Raw genomic sequence first — 6756 nt, forward strand, 5'->3', positions numbered from 1 at the left:
GAACTTATCCAGAACTTCTCAAATACTCGGTTCATCAGGTTCATGAACGCTGCTGACGCGTTAGTCAATCCAAACGACATAACTAAGAACTCGTAATGACCATATCGAATACGGAAAGCAGCTTTCGAGATGTCTTCATCTCGAACCTTCAGCGGACGGTATCCTAAACGCAAGTCAATCTTCGAGAACACTGTCGCTCCTGACAGTTGATCAAAGGGATCGTCGATCCGCACAACGGATACTTGTTCTTGATCGTTCTTGGTCCAATCCACGGTAGTCAATACAGAGCCGTAAGGAATTAACTGCCTTCTTAACGAACAAGACAGGCGCTCCCCAAGGCTAATGGCTTGGTCGTATGAACCCTTTGTCAAGCAACTCTTGTAGCTGCGTCTTGAGTTCCTTCAATTCTGCTGGAGCCATACGATATCGAGCTTTCGATATCGGAGTTGTGCCTGGAATGAGCTCTATATTGAATCCACTTCCTAATCAGGAAGTAGGTCTGGAAGATATTCTGAGAAAATATCAAGGAAATCTCTAGCAACTGGAATCTCATGCGGTTGCGGCTTGACCGTCTTCGTGACGTTTACCACGCTTGCAAGGTAACCAGCGCATCCCTGATGCATCATCTTCACGGCCTTCAGCGCCGATACGATCGAAATACTCGATTTCCGAGAGGAACCTTAGAACTGCAGCGGTCCAAGTCCGGGGTTCTGGAACATAACTGATTTCTTTCGGCAATCTATGATTGCATGATGGGTACTTAACCAATCCACTCCGAGGATTACGTCATAGTCCACCATTTTCAATTCTACCAAGTCTGCTTTCATTATCCGATCATGAACTCGGATGGGTACATCTCTATACCAGTATAACGACTGGTACTTTTCTCCAGAAAGCGTAACCATAACAAACAGGTATGAGGATTCTTTCTGATGCTCACCTAACTGATCAGACTTCATAGATGCGATGAATGAATGCGTGGCTCCTGAATCTTTTCCTTGATTCACTCTGCTTTGGGCCAGCAGCTTCAGAAGGTGTTGTGGCAGTTGGTTTCGGTGCAGGAGTCCGACAACCTCGCACCAACCGGCAATCCGCAAAGCTCTTTGCACAACGTTGGCGAAAGAGCAAGGTCAATCATCGCCGATATCCACCTGGCTCACGGTATCCACGTTAAGCCCATGCATGTACTTCATCTTCATAGCCTGATCAGTTGGGACTAAGAAAGAAGCGAACCTTGCTAATCGTGTCGAACTTTGTCGTATATTCTAATACTGACATTGAACCTTGTCGTAGGCTCATAAACTCGCGTACCTTGTCCGACAAGTTAGCTTCACTCAGGTACTTCCCATGGAATAGATTGAGGAAATGGATCCACGTCATCGAGTGGACATCCTCAGACGCCGCCACCACCTCCCATCAACGCCTAGCCTCATCTTCCAGCTGATTACGGCGCAAGCCACTCTCTCTGTATCAGATAGCTGCATAAAGTTGAGGATTTGCTGCATCTTCTTGATCCAATTCTCAACTGCATCTGGATCAACACTGCCCCCAAACGTCGGAGGCTTTTACTTACGAAACCTCTCGTACACCGGCTCGCTCACAGGAGGAACGACGTCAGGGATCTGGAAGTTGAGCTCCTCGGGAGAATCCACATGCACTCGTGGTGGCTTCTCGCGTCGTTCTTCCTGAGCTGGAGGTTCAGGGTTTGGCTGGGGTGGCGCGTTCAATTTCATCAAGACATCCGCAATCGTGCGGCTATGCTGCTCTATCCGTTGAGCAAAGCTTGATAATTATGACGTTCTTTATGCTCGTCTCATCGAGCAGCGTCAACTCAAATTTTTTTTTTTTCAGGATGCGTCTAATCTCTGAGAGATCCGCAGCTGAAACATTCTCGGCATTAGACGTATCTTGTATAGACCCCACTTCCTCCTTATTTTCACATATAAGAGGATGGGCATGGTTGAATATCACAATCAACCATAACAAGAATGCGTAACCAACATGGACTAGCCTCTCAAGGCCTAGTCAAACGAGATTTAAACACAAAATGTTAGTTCTCTCGTTACACACACAAAGCAACCACTCTCGTGGTTGACACGCAAACATCTACGCAGCTGGGTCGTCCGAAGGCTCAGCGGGATCCTCCTCGGAATCTCCCTCGTCACAGTCAACCTTCTCGTCATCACGCGGAACAACCACCGGAAAAGCAATATATCATCGGGGGTAAGGTACTCATATACCACAACGCGTCACGACGAGGAACTCAGTCTGCATTCGCAAGACAGCGAACGAGGGACAATCAGATCCCAGCGTTAGATATTGGAGCTCTACACATAACTCCCAATACTTGATACCTCGCTGGAATCTATCCTTGAGCACATCGGACACCGGTCCGCAATCTTCTGGACAATCGATTTCCATATCGGACAACCGATTCCATCCCGAGCTGGTAGAATTCGTAAGCTTACTCCTCCCACTCGTCCCTCTCCCCTGGTCCCAAACGTGTATTGTATCACCTTCTAGAACATCTCACAATTTCGGCTGATATTGCCGTCAGCGGTGAAATGAGTCCATCGACTCAACGTTGGCCACTAAGGAGGGGTCATCGCGATACTCGTACGGGAGCAGTAAGGCGTCGAGATAACACTCATCCACTCACAAGTCAGACTAATTCACCGGCCTCTAAGCGATGATGCCTCACACGACACTGAACGTACTTGCGGTCGAAGGAATTCACGTGATCGCATCGCGGTACATCCGAATCTCATCGGGGAGGAGAGATCTAACTCTTCGCAATTCATTCTGCATCATGTCGAACCTATCTCTAGACAAGTCGACTCTAAGCACAACATTATCACATGGCATACTCGCGACCTATACCGAGAACACGTATCCCAAGTCTACAGAAACGGCTAAACCTGGGGCTCTGATACCACAAAATCTGTCACGACCCGCGAGCGATAGCTCGCCCACGAACCGCGACTGATCAACTCAAATCTGTACTTAACTCATAATATAAACACATAAATTAAACATAATATTTCATAAGATTATATAATAAAATAGTTTGCGAAAATTCGGGGAAATTTTTTCGCTTTTATAACTTAGAGTCTTATAGCGACTCATATACAAATATGTTCCGGAACGTTTTATCATAAGATACTAACCCCCGATTAAGAAACCCCATAGCCCATAGGTCAAGGCAATACGCGCTCGGTCTCGGTCTTCAATCTCGTTTCCCGCTTACGAGCTTTTCCCTTATCTACATTACCAAGGGACATAAAACTATGAGTCGAATGACTCAGTAAGTGGGAGTCTATCTATAAAGTAAAACAACTAATGCCATGTGACGTGCAAACAAATACACAAGAATGCAAAATGATTGCTAGATGCAGCTAGATTATATGACTAGAGCATGACTGACGCGTGACGTCACACTCTATCTACACACTGGCCGTCCCGCAAGGTTATACACTCCTCACTGCTATAACCTCCGGTCCGACTAGAGACCAGCTTCAGACTTCGAGCAGCAGTCGTCAGCTGATCTAAGTTTTAACATCTGTCTGGGATCCACTAGTGGTACTTTCTTCATCATGACGTCAGCGCCACTGGTCTCTGGCATAGTGAGCTCGCGAATCGCGACCTTCACCCACTACGCCCCGGGGCGCTCAAGGCAGCCTCCGGTGAGTCTTCCAGCTAACAATGAGCTCGCGATGCGCGACCTTCACCCATTGTTTCGAGTACTCGGCGCACGGACCGGCATGGCCCGCCAAGCATAAGTCAGGGACTTGTGAGTACCACCGACACGAGTTTTAATGTTTGGGTACGCTGCAGCTAGCAGCGTACACGTTAAACTTATATACAGAAGAGCGTAACGGGATAAACCCCGAAAGAAATTATTGTTTCCCTTTGAAGCTCGTTAAGTGTTTTAAGTTGAAAGCTCGAAATGCGACTTCCGAACTCTCTACTCTCGATTGAATTTGAGAGTCTATCGCTCTTCCGTCCTCTCGATTCTAACTTACTTCCTAGAGTTAGAAGAGAAGTCTAACTATGCACAAAGCAAACGTGTCTGGTTCAAGTTAGCGTTTGAACCTACCGGGCGTACCCGAACTAAGTTTTCAAGCAAGAGTGGCCGAAGCCTTAACTTTCGAGTTTATTCATTTTAGGCTTTTACCTACTCTTGTTTACTAGCAAGCAAATGCACAAACAAACAGGGTTATACCCTTGGTAAGTAGTTGACTTATGTCTCCTCACTTACCCGGAAAAGATCGTCTGGAAATTTGTTGACTTCAGGAGTTTCCTTGCTTCTCACGTTTTACGAGACTCTACACGTCCTGAAGCGTTAACACGTCCTGAAGCGTCGAGAAACTAAAACCCAAAGTTGAAAACTCATTAGTCAATGATCCGAAAGGTGATGACAAGCTTAAGATTCGTTATCGGGATTCACTGCGAGTCGGTTCAGGGGTTCGAGAATTTAATTCACTTATTTCTCGGCTTTTCGGAATTTAAACTTATTCAAGACTCGTGCGAGTTCGTACCAGAGAACGAGTACGAAATAAAATCCAAATCATTATTTTGACGAGTCTTAAATAATTAAATAATCCGAAACCATACAACCGAGAATTCTAAATGAATTAACCAACAATTAAATTCTCGAACATCTCTTAATTAAATAATTAACAATTCTTGAATACAATCTCAAATTACTAAAGATAACTCGAGTCTAACGCTATAAAGCGATAAACGACTCACGAGTGAGATCGAGCTTTACAAATCCTTTTTTTCTGAATTGTCAACTTTCAGGGCTTCAACGCGTTCAGTTCCGCCGGCTCTTCCTCGATTCTATCTGATCCGTGACTGAGCTGCGAAATTCAGAAAACGAACATCGAATCAATTTATAACATCCAACTCCCGACTCGAAACTTAGAACCCGAAAACGAGCAACTAGCACGAATCTCAACTTGTCACAAAATCCACGGCCCGACCGTTCGGCTCGTACTATTCAGACAGCGACTGCAAAATGAATCATAACTTTAGCTACACAAACCCAAATCAAACGATTCCAATTCCATGAGAAAGACAACTTCCGTAGCTTTCTAAAAACATATTATAAGACCAATTTCAAGAATCATAGCTATCTGAAAAACTATCTGAAATTTCCGGTCGCTGTTCTGGAAATTCACATTTCACAGCTTTGAATACCAGATTTCAAAAATTCATAACTCTTTCAATACTCCACGGATTATTACGTTCTTGGTCATTTTAGAAAACCCATAACGTCTACTTTCAAGGAAAAATACTAACAAAAATAATATCAAAGTATATCGGACTGTCCACGTCCGTTTACTCTCAGATTTCGTCCAAAATCAAACCACACAAGTAAACGAGTTCAAACCTTCAATTCAACACTCAAGAAACACCCTTGGACATAAAATGAGAGGTTCAAACCGAGTTCAACACCAAATCCCCAATTCCAAAATTCGAAACCCTAGCCCAGATTCAAGATTGGGGGAAACCGAAACCTCACCTCAATTTCGTGAAATCTCTTCTCTTTGGTGTTCTCTGCCTCGTTTCCCGGCGTCGCCTCTCGGTCCGGCGTCCTCGGCGTGCTCGCGGCGGCGCTCGCTCTCTCTCGGCCGTGCGCGGGTGGCGCTAAGGCTCAGTGGCTGTCGGCCGAGCCTCCTCACCTTCAGTCGCTCGGTCTCCTTCTCTCTCTCGCTCTCCCGGCTTCTCCATCTCCCTCGATCTCTCTTTCTCTCTATCGGCCTTCTCTTCTTCTTCTTTTCTCTTTTCCTTTCCTTTCTTTTTTTTTTCTTCTCGCGTGGGCTGGTACATTTTGGCCGACCAGGTGATACATATCACTTGAAGAAGATTCTAGGATTCTACTCATTGATGACGTGGCAAGCTAAAAAAAAAATTATCCCTTTAATTATCAACTAACCTCTTTTCCTTGTTTTCTTTCAAATGGGTCCCTTAAAATTGTTACAGCCACATCCTTTCCATATAATTATTTAATTAAATCCATAACCGAGCGGATTATAATTATATGATTCAAACCGAGAATTTTCTCGTTCGTTCTCGATTAATTTAAATATATTCAAGGTTTCTCGGAAATAATTCTCGTCCTTGAGAATTTATTTCTTAAATTAAATTCCGACATATATCCTCGGAAAATAATTTATTATTCGAGGCGAACTCGATAAATCCTTTATTTATTCCGAGATTTTCCATTACCTTAAAATAATTTAAATTAACTCGATAAACTTATACGTCCATCATTCACTCATTAATTTAATTGTAACAAACGGAAGCTCGTTTATTCAACGTAAATTACAAACGGCGAGATTCAAAAGTTATCCTTTACATTGAGGGTGTCTTTAAAAATGAGATCTACGGAGCTTCCTCCATCGATCAGGATTCGAGCAACCTTGCAGTTGGACACGTCGATCGTTATCACGAGCGAATCGTCATACGGGTCTGTTTCCCCGGAGGCTTCGTTTTCGGAGAATGAGATTTAAACATCCCGTTCTGCTCCAATCTTGGTGGTCTTATTCATCAGCTGACGTTGATGAGCTTTGAACGAGTTGACTGAGCTGTTGTAAAATTTTGAACCGCCCATTATGAAGTGGACTCGATGTTTTGTCATGGTCGTCGGGGATTCTGGTTCCCCTTCGTCGGTGGGCCTAGACCTCTTGGGTGAGGGGTTTCCTCTCCCTCGGCTATTGTTGAAGGCCTTCTTTTTGGGCGGGGGACCCA

The 6756-nt window shown here is 44.6% G+C and overlaps 1 long non-coding RNA gene across 4 annotated transcripts; it reads right to left on the minus strand.

Annotated features, from left to right (window-relative positions):
• Positions 1–3016: 3016 nt before the first annotated feature.
• LOC149404588 (uncharacterized) lies at positions 3017–6329 on the minus strand. 4 transcript variants are annotated; one of them, XR_016295459.1, is made up of 5 exons: positions 5528–6322; positions 4962–5013; positions 4753–4862; positions 4259–4368; positions 3017–3262 (listed from the first exon to the last, which is right to left on the minus strand). It is a non-coding gene; the product is annotated as an uncharacterized LOC149404588 (long non-coding RNA). The 4 variants fall into 4 exon arrangements; XR_016295457.1 differs by having other exon boundaries at positions 4259–4862; positions 5528–6329; XR_016295460.1 differs by lacking the exon at positions 4962–5013 and having other exon boundaries at positions 5528–6316.
• Between the last annotated feature and the right edge of the window lie 427 nt (positions 6330–6756).

Source organism: Urtica dioica, chromosome 2 (assembly GCF_054948205.1).
Source record: "Urtica dioica subsp. dioica isolate 48M chromosome 2, U.dioica_male_clone48M_v1_H2, whole genome shotgun sequence".
NCBI lineage: Eukaryota > Viridiplantae > Streptophyta > Magnoliopsida > Rosales > Urticaceae > Urtica > Urtica dioica.